Source organism: Lissotriton vulgaris, chromosome 11 (genome assembly GCF_964263255.1).
Source record: "Lissotriton vulgaris chromosome 11, aLisVul1.2, whole genome shotgun sequence".
In the NCBI taxonomy this organism is placed as follows: Eukaryota; Metazoa; Chordata; class Amphibia; order Caudata; family Salamandridae; genus Lissotriton; species Lissotriton vulgaris.
Window position 1 is genome coordinate 865,544,564 of NC_141699.1, and position 16,917 is coordinate 865,561,480.

The 16,917-nt window shown below is 45.2% G+C and overlaps 1 protein-coding gene across 2 annotated transcripts in view; it reads right to left on the minus strand.

The window, feature by feature from the left end:
- The window catches only part of FARP2 (FERM, ARH/RhoGEF and pleckstrin domain protein 2), a 1,631,776-nt gene extending 1,615,528 nt beyond the window's left edge, over nucleotides 1–16,248 (minus strand). For both annotated transcript variants that reach the window (XR_015300958.1, XM_086944011.1), the window contains exon 1: nucleotides 16,131–16,248. The gene's annotated coding sequence lies outside the window, so the exon portion shown is untranslated. The remainder of the gene's footprint in view (nucleotides 1–16,130) is intronic.
- Between the last annotated feature and the right edge of the window lie 669 nt (nucleotides 16,249–16,917).

Genomic DNA, 16,917 nt, shown 5'->3' on the forward strand with positions numbered 1-16,917 from the left:
TTGGCTGCCTGCACCGGGGGACTGCGAGGACCAGAAGCCTTTGCTTCCACCACCTGGTGCCTCTTCCCCCGGCGGTAACGCCCTTTTACCCTCCCTTTAAATTAAACCATACTTCACGCAACGCGGGACGCGCGCGTGGAGAAGCGCGAGGCGAAGCCCGGGCCAAGGGCGGGCCCGTTTCAGCCCGTTACAGACTGTGCAGGACTGGACTGGGCCACGGTATTTTTATTTTATTCTTATATTTTGCTCCGTCCACTTGTTGATCTGTGTGGTCATAATTTAGTGGGACCTCATAGTCTAGCCAAAAACAATTGTTATAGCAATATCAGTTTACTCGTGACCCACAAGTTATTGCGCCTGAGACGCATAGCCCCCAACCATGACCAGAGTCACTAGAAGCAAAAAGACAGACAAAACCACTGACATAACGGGTCCACTTGACCTATTCCTACACAAGGCCAACGCAGCCATTGACAACACTATTCAATTGATAGATCGAAGGGTGTCTCACGAACTGGAGATGGCCAGAAAAAGATCGTCTATGGGTCCGTTGGCCTCAGCACAAACCCCTATACAAAAGGGGCCGATTATACCCCTGCTGAATCCAACAAGTGCATTAGTTCACACAGTTCCAAACACTGTGGATTTGTCAGCAACACAGTTGTCACTAGGTCCCGATTCTGATTTTGGGGAGGATCTGGAAAAAACACCAGATTTACAACTCCTACAAAATCATGAAATGGCCATAGAATCTAACACCACGGGGGCCAGGGAGGGTGCCATACCTAAGAGGTTAAATAAGGGGTCGAACCCACATGAGCACATATCAGCTCCATCAAATGGTGGGAATTCTTGCAATCCGAACATAAATAGCAACAACATCGTAGTGTTGCAAACACCATCACCAACCAATAGTGTGATCCCAAACACGCCCTCACGGAACATCACGCCACTGGGGAACCTAGATACACTAGGCGCAGTAGGGGGCATACAAAAACCTTGTACCTCATGTGTGACACTACATGACTTTCTCACAAACAGCATGGGGGAACTGTTAAAATACCATCTGAAACCCCTGGAGAAAAGCATAAGGGTAATCGAAAAACAACTCGCCAAACTAAATACTCCTGCATTTATGCAGAAGTCACTGAGTACCCTAGACATGGGGGAGGGGAAGACCAAACAGCCGGTCAAATCGGCTAAACCAACTCAACCATCCACAACACCAGCTGTTTGCCCAAAGCCCTGTGGACCAGATAAAGAAGGGAACATCCAGACTATTAAAAGCGTCAAACATAATCCACAAAATACTCCTAAACCCCAAACTGCTGAGGGAAAGGGCCAACTCGTTTCCACTAGTGATAACACGCAACCCACCCCAGCCCTAGTAGCTCTAAATACTCAGCTAGCCAACCTAAAGGAGAATTCACAAAAACCCCAAAAAACTCAGCCCTCTCAAGCTCAGGGGAAACAGAGGACGGGACCTAGACCTAGACGGCCGTTCCATCTTCCACCTGAGGCCACCCCGTTCACTGTTGTCCTAACAGGGGTCTCAGAATTACCAGAGGGCTCGGATGAGCCCCCGTGGTCACTGAGAAACAAAGTTCTGCAATGGCTTAGCCAAAATAGACCTATACAACCATCGCATCATAGCAGAATCAACTCAGTTAGAAGAGTGTTCTGGATTGGGGACACTAAAAAAAGCCTACAGGGGGACTGCGTTATAGTCAACTGCGACGATCCTGCTATGGCTGACTATATCTCTTCCTGGCCAGCACTTGAAAAAAGGGGGGGGGGTGGATGTACAGCGCCTTTCCTTTTTTTATCCTCCGTTAAATACCCCGAATTACGAAAATAGAACTGGATGGGATGATGTCCAGGATTGGCCCTGGACACAGGTGGGGTATACCAATAGAAGCAGAAATAGGAATAATAACAATAATGGTTGGAACAGAGGCTGGAATTCCCGCCCCTGGTACCACAGCAGAGGCAACCCAAATTTTGATTACTGGGAGGGGGTTCCCATGAGGAACAGATTCGACTGCTTAGACATGGTCGATTGACCAATAAAGGTTACCACAGGGGTCTTAGAAGTCACTGCTCCCCAACAAAAAATCCATGATGTCCCTTCCCTAGTAGAAAATACAAACCCCGTGATGTCAGAGATTACACTAGTGCAAGACACGGGTGGTGGAAACTGGTTAAGCCAGCAGTTAACAGAAAAATCCAGTAGGTCATGGACCGAGAATGGAACTGGGCCCAAAACTGAAATTGCCAGCACAAAACCACATCTGAGCACAGTAGATAGGACTAAGACCCAACTCGATAACGAGATTGAAGCCTTGCAGGAGGGCATGGTCTCACAATTTAGGCAGGAAGAACCTGGCCCAACCACTGAGGGGAATTGTTTGCTAAAGATATCTTCCTGGAATATTGCTGGGCTTGCGAAAAAAGCGCGTGACCAGCTATTCCTAACTTTTATGGAAAAGCAGGATATAGTCTGCCTACAGGAGTGCTGGGACCCATATGAGACCTCTATAGAGGGTTTTAGCACTTTCTACGTTCCTTCGATCCAGGGTAACCGAGGCAGGGGCTCGGGGGGACTTTGTATTTTTACTTCTAATCTCTGTAACATAGAACAGAACATGTATGAGGCAAGTGGGCCAAAAGCAGGCGTGGGGAGCTCACTACAAGGATTGTTTTTTAAATTAAATGGGCGCTCCTTCTTCCTGATAAACCTTTATAATAATATGCCAAAAGTAGAGGTAAAAACCTTAATAGCGGAAATGGATTCACTGCTAAAGAGAGGCGGCCAGGCGGCAGACTGCTTACTTATAGCGGGGGATTTCAATTGCCACCTATGTCCCTATAGCCAAACAAAAAACTGTGGCATTTTTGACCTACAAGGGGATCCCACCACACACTTTGAACACTCCTTAGGGGGAAATTTGCTGAATCAATTTATGCATGAATGGGATTTGGCTTTTGCAAATGAACTCTGCCAACCACCTGTAGTGTTTCAAACAACCTTTTTTGGTCATGGGGCAGGTACTGTAATAGACTTTATCTTGGTTTCAAACAGGAACCAAGGTTGGGTGGGGGGGTTTGTAACGGAGGGCCTAGCAATAAGTGACCATTTCCCTATTAGTACCTCCCTTAAACTAGGGAAATCTGGCACTCAAAAAATAAGCACCACTGATATATTGCATGGCCGTTCAGTGGCACTGGCCAGGAAAAATGGCTATGCCATTAAATGGGCAAAAATTGAACCCACGAACTTTCTGAAAGATCTATTACAGAAAGAAACTAGACAATTTAACACCTGCCTGGAACTAAGCACCAACCCAGAACAAATAATACAGGCATACGATGAGATTAAAGCCACAATAAACGCTAAGCTAACTAAAAAATTAAAGGCAAGGGATGAAACGAGAATATATGGCTGGTTTAATCGAGCCTGCACAAGTGCTCATAAAGCACTTTTACAGGCTTTAAAGACCATACCCAGGGATAGCAGCCAAGTTAAGGAGGCTAGACAAGCTTACAAGCTGACTCTCCTAACAAGGAAGAAGGAACTTAAAAATGCAGCTTGGGAAGCCTTGATAAAGGCAAGCGCACTAAGGGATAACACGTCCTTCTGGAAAGAAGTAAATGCCCCCTTCTTTCTAGATAGGAAGGTAGACTCCATGGAAATTGGTATAGCTGCAGACGTCTGGGTCAATCATTTTACTGCCCTCTACAAGAAAGACTCACTTGTGTTGATCTCACAAGAGGAGTTGGCTGAGGGGAGTGAGATTCTTTTACAACCACAGGGAAACTTCCCACTAAAAGTAATGTTTACCCCTGCAGACCTGGAACAAGCGATTTCCCAGAGTGCAAGCCTAAAGGCTCCAGGGCCGGACGGTGTCCCCATTGATCTTTTTAAAGGGAATGTAGATCTCTGGGCACCCTTACTGGCAAATGTCCTCAACGCCTATACCAAACTAGGTTTCCCCAACACATGGAAGGAAGCGATAGTCATCCCAATATTTAAAAAAGGAGACAGACAAGACCCAAAATGCTATCGCCCCATTTCTCTGTTAGATAATTTAATGAAGGTAGCAGGCAGGGTGTTACTAACCAAATTACAAACCTGGTCCAAGAGTAACGGGATACTCTCAAAATTCCAATATGGTTTTAAGTCGGGTGTGGGAACCATAGAGCAGGGTTTAAACCTGTCCCTTATAATAAATAAATATATTGGATCAAAAAAAGGGAACCTGTTCCTAACATTCGTCGACTTGACCTCGGCATTCGATTGTCTGGATCATGGAATCCTGTGGGAAACCCTGACTAAAATGGGGATAGATAAAAATATTTTAACTTTCAACCAGGAACTGTACAGAGATGCAGGAGCCACGGTGAGATATGGCAAAAACGGCGAGCAAACCAGAAAATTTCCAATTGCAAAGGGCGTTCGCCAGGGTTGCATACTTGCACCGTTTTTATTTAATTTGTATATAAACGAGGTAGCAGACTCGATGAATGACCTGGAGGTGGATTACCCCAAGATAAATGGACTCGCAGTCCCGCTATTGTTATATGCTGATGATGCGGTGATTATGGCCCGCACTCAGCGGGGACTCCAAAAGGCATTAACCGGCTTTGCAACCTTTATGAGCTCTAGAGGCCTTATAATAAATGTGGGGAAAACTTTCACGATGTCATGCACAACGAGAAAAAAAGTACCAGACTGCAAAACCTTTGTTAATGATTCAAAGATAGCAATGTCGAAAACTTTTTCTTACCTGGGTATTATTTTTAATAATAGGGGGACATGGTCTGCAGCGATTACCTCCCGGAACCTGGCCTTTGCCCGCGCAATAGGGGCGGTTAAGCAATTTGCCAAAAAACTTGGCGGGAAACCGGTAGACACACTACTTAAGATCTACGCAGCAAAATGTGTGTCCACAGCTGTCTATGGGGCGGGGATCTGGGGACTTGCAGATAGCTCTGAAATCCAAAGGGTGGAGAATGCTTTCCTGAGGTACCTCCTAGGAGTCCCGCGCTCCACATCCACTACTATTTGCCACAACGAACTGGATAGATCACACATCAGTGATATTATAAAGATAGCACCAGTCATGTTGTGGCATAAGATCTGGACATGCGAGGACACGACCTTTAACAGGGAGGTAATTCAGGATTGCCTGCAGCAAGGAAATGGCGCTAAACAACCCTGGCTAGCCTACGTTAAAAAATTCCTGAACTCCATTGGCCAGCCAGAATTCTTTTCAGACCCAATATCATGCGCCCAAATCCCCAAAAAAGTATTAAAAGAGACATGTCTCGGTCTATTGGAGGAGAGGAGATATTATCTAGATGGGAATAAGTCTACCATTATAGCCCACCGCCAGATTTTGCATGAACATGGTCTACATCCTTATTTGGCGCCAAATATCTCCCCTTACCATAGAATGCTGTTAGCTCGTCTGAGGACAGATTCTTTTTTTAGGTTGATAACGTTCCCTGCCCCAAATGATTGGTCAGTGAAAATGATAAATTGCCCGTGCGACGGAGTAGCCACTCAGTCTAACATACATTGCATACTTTTCTGCAAGTACTATCAATGGGGTAGGAAAAAACATCTACTGCCACTATTAAAGCTGTGGGGCTTGAGAAGTTGTAAAGCAGCCCTCCAAAGATTGTATTTGCTTCAAGACGAGTGTACTATTGGAGTGGTGATAAAATTCCTGTCGTTCATTATAAAATGTAGAGGGTCTATGAGAAGCGATTAGAAGGCTGAGGGTTTGTTGAAGTATTATTCTGTGCCTAATAACACCATATAATACATAAATATGTCATATTTACCTCAACCTTTCTATCAAGCAAATGAAACGATACATATATCAAACGCTTTTTAGGAAAAATTTTTATAGGGTTTTTAATACTAGACTAATTGAATGACTAGTGTAATGAATATGAATTCTTTGTAACAATCTCCTTTTTACTATGTAAATGTTTAAAAAATGTTGTTTTAATCGTTTTTTGTAATGTTTGCTTATATGGTGTTGTCAAATACCGAATAAAGCTATCTTTGAATTGAATTGAAAGATTTAAACCATAAAAATGACATGAAGTCTGGGAGGATAATGTGAGAACATAAAAAGGATGAAAATCGGCCAGATGCCTTCATGTCCCCAAGGAGGTGGCTATTTCCTCTTACTGTAACCTAATTCTTTTCAAATAACTACTCGGAAATCCTTATTATAGTGAGTCTGCTGTTGGCTTTAAGGGAAATTGCTCAGCTCTGCCATGCCACTAAAGTCTCAACTTTTGAGTACGTAGCTCTGTGGAATGGACACATTTATATCTCTTTCTTGAACAACCAATGTATAAAGTGAGTGGATGCCATGAGATTATTTGGGAGTCATGGCAGCACACTTTCCAATAGGCTACACCTCTGCAAGACTTCTCTGAAACCAAGAGGTATCAACATATATCTTGCAGTATTTCTGCTTACAATCATCTACCTTTGAATGGGGCCTCCCCATTCGCCATAGATGTATCAAATGTTCCTTCACAGGAGATGTATATTGTGATAAATGCCCTAGAAGGGCTGTTCTCCGGTTGATGATCTCCTGGTTAAATATGTAAGAGGTAATAGCTAATATGTATCTTCACTCAAACACATAAGTATGGATGACCCTTTCTCAGTTTCTGCCTATTGAAGACTTCTCTGCATGAGATGTGGAATTAGTATAGTACTACATGATGGTTGTTTATTAGCTTACATTTCACAGATTGGATGCGAGTCTCACATAGAAATAGAGATTGGTCTGCAGAAATGGGATGCCAACTGCACGCCAACTAACTTCAGGGGTTCGCAAACTGGTGAGTGTTCAAAACTGTTGAGTGCTTTATAATATTTTGACCCGTGCATAAAGACTTAAGAGCAAAAAAGGCTCCTATTTTTCTCCAACTTGGGATGAACGGTTAAAAAAAGTATATATTTTTGTGTAAATTAACTTGAGAATATTTGATATCAGCTTAAGTAGGTCTACTTGGCATGATTATTTGAAAAGCCACGTCTACGGTAACTAGAGAAGTCAAGAAGCAATGAAGAGGCTCTGATGTGGTGAGGGAGGCTGTTTCATGCTTTGGTGGAGATAGAGATCTATATATCAGACAATACTATTTATATAGTGAATAAGTCTTGCTGTACGATAATTTCCCAACTGTTCTATCGTAATTACATGTATAATAAACATTGCATGTATAATAGAAATTGCAGAAAAACTTATTGCATTTGTACTTTTGTAAAAGAAAGCAATTGTTTATAATATTAACAGCAAAGTCAAAGATGAAAAAAAAATAGAAAGTGTTTCTACATATTGTAAGTTTGTAATATTTTTAATGGTCATCCTTTATTAATGATCACTTTGTAACACTGATGATCGGAGGGTATGGGCTGTGCCCCCTTGTAGTAGTACTGAAACCAAGACCAGAAGACCATGCAGGTAAATGCCTGCCTATTTCGTAAGAGAAAGCAAAAGACACACAAATGATGGACTGAATGCAGAGCAAATCAAACACTCACCCCAGTCAGCGATCCAAGGTAAATCCATTGTTCTTTTGCTCACCATGCCACCCCAGTTTAGACGCAGCCATATACAAATCAGTCTTGACCTCATGGGAACAGTCCAGCCCAAAATGCCAATCCATGTCCTACCAGGACCGGAAAGGCGCATACTGGGAGCGGTTTCAGGGTATCACCCCCTCATCAGCCAGGGGCACAGTAAGCCGGGACCCACATTTGGGCATACCCAGCGCACTTAGGGTGAGAAACCAAAAGACACACAGATGATGGATGGAATGCAGAGCAAATCAAACTATCACCCCCAGTCAGCGACCCAGGGTAAATCCATTGTTCTTTTGCTCACCATGCCACCCCAGTTTAGACGCAGCCATATACAAATCAGTCTTGACCTCATGGGAACAGTCCAGCCCGAAATGCCAATCCATGTCCTACAAGGACCGGAAAGACGCATCCTGGGACCGGTTTCAGGGTATCACCCCTCATCAACCAGTGGCACAGTAAGCCCGGACCCACGTTTGGGCATACCCAGCGCACTTAGGGCCTAGCCGCCGCACTTAGGGTGAGAAAGCAAATGACACACAGATGATGGATGGAATGCAGAGCAAATCAAACATTCACCTCCAGTTAAGTGATCTGGGTTAAATCCATTGTTCTTTTGCTCACCATGTCACCCCAGTTTAGACCCAGCCATATGTAAATCAGTCTTGACCATGTGCTTCATGGGAACAGTCCAACCCAAACTGCCAAGCCAGGTCCTACCCTTGGCAGTTTGGGCTGGACTGTTCCCATGACAAACAAAAGAGGTGATGGACCGAATGTGGATCAATGTCACACATTCATCCCAGTCAAAAGATCTGGGCCCAAATCCATCGTTTTTTTGCACTCCACACCACCCTGGGTTAGACAATGGCGATATGCAAATCAGCTCTGACCCTGTGCCCCATGGGAACAGTCCAGTCCGAACTACAAAAGCCATGTCCTTCCCAGAACGGAATCAAGCATCCGAGGACCGGACTCGCATGAGGCACAGGGTTAAGACTGATTTGCATATGGCTGGGTCTAAACTGGGGTGGCATGGTGAGAAAAAGAATGTTGGATTTAACTCAGATCTCGCAGAGACAGCTCAACTGCCACAGGACTCACCGCTTTAACCAGCTGCCGTTTTTCCGCTACGGGAGTAGCATCTGTCATCACCTGAAGCCCTGCACCGCGACCGGGAGAGGGAGCCGCAGAGGAGGACGAGGCGCCGGCCCCAGGACTGCGAGGACCAGCATTCACCATCTACAGCTGGTCCTCTTCCTGCGTGAGCCGCGCCCCCTTCCAGTGCCCCGCCCCAACGAAGTGCAATAACTTCTCGCGGCACGCGCTGCGCGGGACGCGCGCGGGACGCAGCCCGGGGCGAAGCCCGGGCCAAGGGCGGGCCCGTTGTTGCCCGTTAGTGCCCGATAGAGACCGGACCGGGCCATCCCTCTTATATCGACGACCCGGTAACAAACAAACATCATGGCTCCCAAAACCAGAAGCACCTCTAAACTCAAATCGAAGTCTAAACACGCGCAGGAGGTAGCACAGGTAACTGGCCCCATTGACTTGTTTATATCGCGGGTAAATGAAACAATAAATCAAAGCATAGCCCTAATGGAAAAGAGGGTCTCTTTGGACCTCATGAGCGCAAACGCCAAACGCTCATCACTTGGCGCTATAGCGAATGTGGCTTCTCCAATCAATTTGACCTCCCAAAATAGTTCACTCCCAGTGCTCCCTCTAACCACAGAATTCAATACTGTCCCCTCAGTAGTCGACCTGTCAGTTACTCACTCCGAGCTGGAATCCTCTTCATTATCATTAGAAGACTTGGAAGCAACTCCAGACCTAGCTGGCTGTCAAACGCAAGGAGACATCCTAATTCAAGACATCTCACCCCAGCACGACGTAAGGGAAAAGGCAACATCAGTAACCCGATTACCACGTAGTGAAAATACACAAAACCCACCTGTAATTAACTCAAACTCCCCATGCTCTAACAGCATGCTGCACATTCCTGACATCACCCTCCCGCACAAGCCAATATCCAATATCAATAACCAAACTGAGCAATGTAGGACCTGCAGTATTACAACCCAAGTGTTAACTACCACCAAAGACCTACTTTACCAGTATCTGAAACCCATCCAGCTGAGCATCAGAAATCTTGAGGCTCAATTAACGATAATATCAGCTACTCTCCTAGACACAAACACCAGGATAGATGTAAAGGGACAGCGAAGTACTACACATCCACCAAAAAAGCAAAACCAGAAACAAAATCAGAAAGTAGCAAATCCCTCAAATACAGCACGTATAGTACAAACTAATCCCAATTCATCGACAAACACAACCAAACCAATAACAAATGTATCCCATCCCCAGCAGGAGAAACCAACACAACAGAAGCCACTACAACAAAACAAAGGGCAACAGATAGATACTAGAAGTAAGGCTGAGACACTAACCTCATGCCCAGCACAAAATTTAGATTCTAGCAGAATTCCTCAGGAGAAACCTGGCTCTCAGCACACGAACTCCCTACCCCCCCAAAAAACACCCAAGATCACATCGCAAACCACCCCGAAAAAACATCCTGTAGTTAGACGCCCTGCCCATCTACCCCCTGAAGCTACTCCTTACACAATAGTTTTAACAGGAGTACCCGAGTTAGTAGATGACACCCCAGAAACCGCATGGTCGCTTAAAAACAAGGCCATGCAGTGGCTTAGCATAAATAGACCCCTTGAATCCCATCTATCAGGAGGAATTATATCAGCACGCAGGGTAGCCTGGATAGGCAAAACCAAGAAATCAATACGCGGTGACTGCATTATAGTAACATGCAAAGATCCCGCAACGGTTGATTACATATGTGCCTGGCCACAACTCGAGAAAAAAGGAGGAGTAGACGCCTGCCACCTCTCTCTGTTTTACCCCCCAATGAAACAACAAATCAACCCCCCTCCCTGGGAATGGCACCATCTTCCCAAACCCCGACGAAACCAAGATCCATGGCGTCAAACACCGTGGAATCGGCGGGACTTCCCTTGTGAGTACCAAGATAGGGGAGGACCCAGAGAAAGGTATGGTGATACCCAAGCCCCATACTGGCAGGACAGACCATATCCCGCATATGAAGGCTGGCAGGGCTTCCCAACCCACAACCGCTATGAGGGTCTTGATATGATCGATTGACCGTTCACGGTCGATCGGAATGAACCCATAGCTGTCTTCCATTATTTAGATGAAGTTCCCTACCCCTTAGTCCTCGATAAGCACCAGAAAAATTCTCCTGAACAACCTGAACTAGCAGAGCCCTCCATGACTCAACAAAATAACCTTTCAATTCCCTGTCCCTTTGAGATCTCGGTCACGAGTGTAAGATCACCCACTGAGCAACCTGTAACCACAGAAGTCACAACCAGTGGTAAAATCACTCTTGCCACCTCGACAATTAATGAGGCCACTGCCGTAGGTATAGCTTTTTGGAACGTTGCAGGCTTAGCCAGCAAAATAACATGCCCCCAATGGCTGGAAATAGCACGAAGCCATCCAATCTTGTGCTTACAAGAGACCTGGCGTTTATCCCCCCTCCATCTACCGGGATACAAGACATTTTTCACAAAAGCGACGCCAAGCTCAATGGGAAGACCCAAAGGCGGTCTCACGACCTACTTCTCTAACACTCTAGCATCCACGGTAAAACTAATAAAAGAAACGTCTGCCTTCCAGATCATTCAAATCACACATCATGCCACTGTATCAACGAATACTTACATACTTATCAACTACTATAACAACACAGGCACCCAGGACTGCTGCATAAACTTGGTCGAAATGGTGGATTATATTTCCACATTGCAAAACTCAAATCCAAGTGCAACAATAAAATTTATTTGGGGTGGCGATTTCAACCACCCAATATGTCCAAATCATAAAACCGGAACCTGTGGCCTACTATCTGTAACCGGTAACCCGGTCCCTCACTTTGCACACTCACAAAGCGGAAACAAGCTGAACGAAATCATATTTACCCTGGACCTAGACTTTGTAAACGAGCTAGTGGACCCGGTACAGGAATTCCAACCCACCTTCCATGGGAGAGGTTGCGCATCCACCATCGATTTCATCCTAGCCTCTAACACGTGCAAGAATACGTTAACAAATTACAAAGTAGGGTCCAGCCCGATCAGCGACCACTATCCCCTAAGCGTGGAGATCACAATGTGGAAAGCAGATCCCCCCATAACGAGAACTAGCTCTCTCGACCAGCAAACAATAACACTAAAGAAAAGGAACGGCTTTGCAGTTAAATGGGCTAAAGTCGACCCTGAGACGACCACGCAAAGGATTCTTGAAAAAACGCTCCCATGGCAAAGGGACTGTCTGTCCGCAGAAGCTTCTCCTGAACTAATCATCGCCTCCTTTCACAACATACAAGGGGCTATAAGAGATGAGCTAGTCAAATTCAGGACAAACAAACCAACATCTCAGACCAATAGATGGTTTAACTCGGACTGTACAAAAGCCCTCTCAGCTTTAAAAGAAGCCCTTCGGCAGAAACCAAGGGACGCCCAACTAATCTCATCCCGGAGGAAACTGTATAATGAGACAAGGAAAAATCGAAGGCGCCAGATCAAGAGAGATCTTTGGTGCCAATTACACGAGAGCGCATTAAAAAAAGATAGCACCACTTTCTGGCAGACTATTAGATCACCCTTCCTGGAAAATGACACCGATCCAAATCACCTCGATGTCGCAGTAACAGAAAATGAATGGGTCCTCCACTTCACAAAAATTTTCGGCTCGGCATCTGACACACCCCAAACAGAACGCGTGGCCGAGGTAGAAACCCATTTTCTTCCAATTAACTTACGCTTTACAGTAACCGAGGTCAGAAAAGCGATACAAGCGTCAAAAACTGGCAAGGCTCCCGGCCCAGACGGGGTACCCATGGACGTGTTCCTGCACAACAGCGACTACTGGTCTTTAATAATAACCAGGGTAATGACCGCAGTCGCCCAAGTCGGTCTCCTTCCCTCATGGTCTTCATCCACTCTTTTGCCAATATTTAAGAAAGGGGACCGAAACGACCCTGCGTGCTACCGGCCGATCTCCCTTCTGGATTCTACGGGTAAAATTGCAGGTCGACTACTTCTGGACCGCTTACAATCTTGGGCCAAGGCAAATAACATCTTCACCGATCTGCAATACGGCTTCCAGAAGGGACTCGGCACGGTGGAGCAAGCCCTAAACTTGACGCTTCTTGCCGGGAAGTACGCCCATGCAAAAGAAGGGAAGATCTATCTAGTCTACGTAGACTTAAGCGCGGCTTTTGACTGTGTTCAGCACTCCAAATTGTGGGAAATCATGTCAAAACTCGGAGTAGATCCAGAGATACTGGCTTTTCTCAGGGGCCTATACACCAACGCAGAAGGGCGAGTGCGTTACGGCATTGGCGGCGACATATCACGCCCTTTCAAAATCACGCGAGGAGTAAGGCAGGGGTGCGTATTGGCCCCCTTCCTATTCAATCTATATACCAACGGGATTGAAGAAGCAATGTTGGCAGGGAGCCAGGACCTCCCGCAAATAGCTCGCCGCCCCATACCCATCCTACTCTACGCCGACGACTCGGTCATCCTGGCCCGCACAGCCAACCAATTACAACGACAACTGGACAAATATGTGATGTTCATGGACTCACTGGGACTAAAAGTAAACACAAAGAAAACATTTACAATGTCCATAGGATCCAAACCAGGGAACTCAAAATCTATTTACATAAACAACATTAAGCTGGAAAAAACGTCAGTATATCCATATTTGGGCATACTTGTTGACGACTTAATGACCTGGCGAAAAGCCATAGAAGCCAGAAATCTTAATTTTCGCCGAGTAACATCCGCTCTTTGCGCTTTCTCCAGAAAATTAGGCAAACCTGCTCCATCAGAACTCATAACTCTATACTATGCAAAATGCCACAGTGTGGCGAGCTACGGAGCAGGCATCTGGGGTTATGGGTGCATCAAGCAACTACAGGCTACGGAGAATGCCTTTATTAAATATGTACTGGCCCTCCCCCAAAGCTCTCCGATATTAGCATCCCATCGAGAGCTAGGGATGGAACTTGTGACAGACACCATACGCTGCCAACCTCTCATCCTATGGCATCGCATATGGTGCAACCCAGAAAGCCACGTAACACGTGCCCTCATCACAGACTGTCTTAGCCTAGCTCACTGGAGAAAAATCCCCTGGCTCAATTACGTTTTTAAATTTTTCCAAGATCTCAACCGGGAGCAATACTTTTCTGACCCAGCTTCGATTGAAGACATATCCAAGAAGCAGCTGAAAGAACTGTGTATAGGCCACCTGAGAGAACTTCGGAACCAAGTGGAGATAGTGAAAGCTCAAAATGAAAAAATCTCCAAACTGCAATCAGGGAAACTGATACAGCCTTATCTCACGTTCTTTCTCTCGAACCATGAAAAGTTCTTATTGACCAGACTCCGGTTTGACCTCTTCTTTCGCCTGGTCTCATTTCCAGAACAGAATAACTGGTCACGGATCATGACCTGTTGTCCCTGTGACGGGGTCTCCAAGCAGTCAACGGTCCATGTCACACTATTCTGCAAATACTACAGTGTGGCCAGGAAAAAATGGATCCTCCCTCTTCTACGCCTAAGTGGCCATAGAAACACTTATCCAGCGCTTGCCTATCTACAGTCACCGGCAAACCCGCACGAAGCCAAAATGATAGCAACCTTTTTAAAAATAGTAACAAGAATCCGACAGAACATTGTTTTATAAGATGTAAATATGTAAACCCCAGTGCAAAAATGATGGTTCTTTTTTAAGAAAAATGTGTACTTTTTATGATTATGTAAATTTTTTATAATCGAATAAAAGTTTATGAATTTGAACTCAGATCTCTTGACTGGGGGTGAATGTTTTGATTTGTTCTGCATCCCGTCCATCATTTGTGTGTCTTTTGCTATTTCGGAAAAGAAAGCATGAAGCATAGCATGGAGCCTAAGTAAATTATAAACCTCAACAAATTACAACTAAATTATGTGAGGCTCTTGTGCTACCACCTCCATCACAATTTTATCCACTGCACTACAAGACAAGATAAAAGCATATCTGCGGTCATTAAGTTAAGACACCAAGGATGACAACAAATACAGCACTCTGCACCAACCGTGCACACCTCAATGGTGTAGGTCCGCACATGCGAAAATAGGCCCCACAACGATATACGAAAAACTATATAAATGCTACACACTACAATACTAATGTGTCCAGTTTCAAATGTCAATTGTGGAAAAGACTATACACTGACAAACTTCCTTTGCGCTGACCTTTAGTCCCCAAGTAATCATCTTGCACAAGAGAGGAATGTCTTAAGGGCCCGGCCAGCAATCTTCCATCTTTCATTTCAATGTTTACAAAATATATTTGCATAATACAGTTAAGCGTAATTTTCACATTTAGGTCTTCTACGCTTAATGTTTTATGTAGGGTTCAAAACATTGTCCAAAATAATAAAAAATCCGATTAAAGGCAGCATGAACAGAAGTAGAGATAATAGAAACGTGGACCAGGAGGGAATAGTCAGCGCAATCCGGAAGGTAGCAAAGAATACATGGGGGGTCAAGGGGTGAAACAGTGAACGACGTAGTAGATTAATACGAGGTGCCGTGAAATTAGAAACGTGGAGAAAAGAGACTGCCAGGTAATATCAGACGTGACCAGCGGGATGTGGAAAGTGACCGCAGGAGGATGATGGGGCCGCAGTGGGACCCTGAGGGACGAAAGTTTAGTACTAATATGGATGAGGAAAGCAAGTGAAATTCTGGTCAGACGGGTGGGTGAATCAGGTTCCATGGACTTGATATGGAGTAAGTGTAAGATCGGCAGTGGGACAAATGACAAGTGGTCAAGAAAGAGGCATAAGGAGGTGAAATGACACTACCTGAGGCAGTGAACAACAGCAATTACAATCAACTGGGTGAAGTGGTATGAAGAAGATTCTATGTCATAGGGACACAACGCTTGCAGTCTTGATCTTTTTTCCACTAAATAATATAGTTATCCTTTGAGCTAGTTCAGTTGGTTTAACAGTCGCTAACTAAGCTTACTACAACTCACAGAAAGCATTTATTATAACTGCAAGACCGCGGGGTGGACCTAAAATGTCCCTATGACAAAACAACTCTCGGAGGTTTCAGTTGAGGAAGTCTGGCGAGTGAAAGGTCAGCAAAGGGGAAAAGTGGAGGAGTAGAAAGATAATAAAAACTGAACGGAAGGGCGGGGGGAGACAAGATATGGAGGGAAATACATGATTGGGGAAACTAAAGTAGCAGACTGCAGGGGCAGTTCGTTGAGTTTGACAGAGTGCAGGGAAAGTCAAGCGGGACCAAACAGAACACTGGAAAGATTGCAACAGGTTAAATGACTGGAACGATCTGTATGGGACGAGAGAGAACGCAACAGACCGTTCGTATGGGAAATACCTCACCGTTCTTTGCTTCCGTCTGCTCCCTAACCCGCCTCCGCTCCAAGGACTCTTTCGTGCTGACAGTAAACTCCCAGTCCTGCTCCCTAGTCCTGCTCCCTAATCCCGCCCTCGTAACCCCGCCCAGCAGAATATTCAGGCTCTAGTGAGTTCGCGTCCGCCCCCGAGGGCAAAATCGCAGCCTTACCGATTCTGTCACTCAAAATGTTACCAGCCCAAGCATCTTCACACTCAAGTAAACGTATCATTCTAAGAACATCAACATCCCAGGCCATTTCTATAAAGATAAATAAAATTCATAACAAACGGTCAGCCACTGTAAAGTACCGCACCCGGCACTGCCCTTCAAAGCTTTTTCAGCGGAGTCTCTGAGCGCTAAAACCCGCAGAGTTCCCACCCTTCTAAAATCTCGGCCTAACCTTCAACTTGCTCCCAGGCACCACAGACTTATTTATTTTACCGCCACTTAACCCCCTCCTATCACATTTATCCCATGTTACACACGACCCCCTATCCGGCTTACGTTGCGACTTTTAACCCGACTTCCCATTTTTCTTTAACTATAGTTAAATAAATAAAATAAAATAAGTAAAAATAGTTTGTAGTGCACTTGAATTAATCCCTTTAGTTTGCCGTTTAAAACACCGAACTGATTTGCAACGTTGTTTCACAAAATATCGCAACCACACCAGTGTTCAGGCAACAATGATTCAGGGTAAAACGATGGTCTCGTCTTCTATAATTGAGGCAGTGAAGCTGCATTGAGCGAACAGCCACTTTGGCACTACTT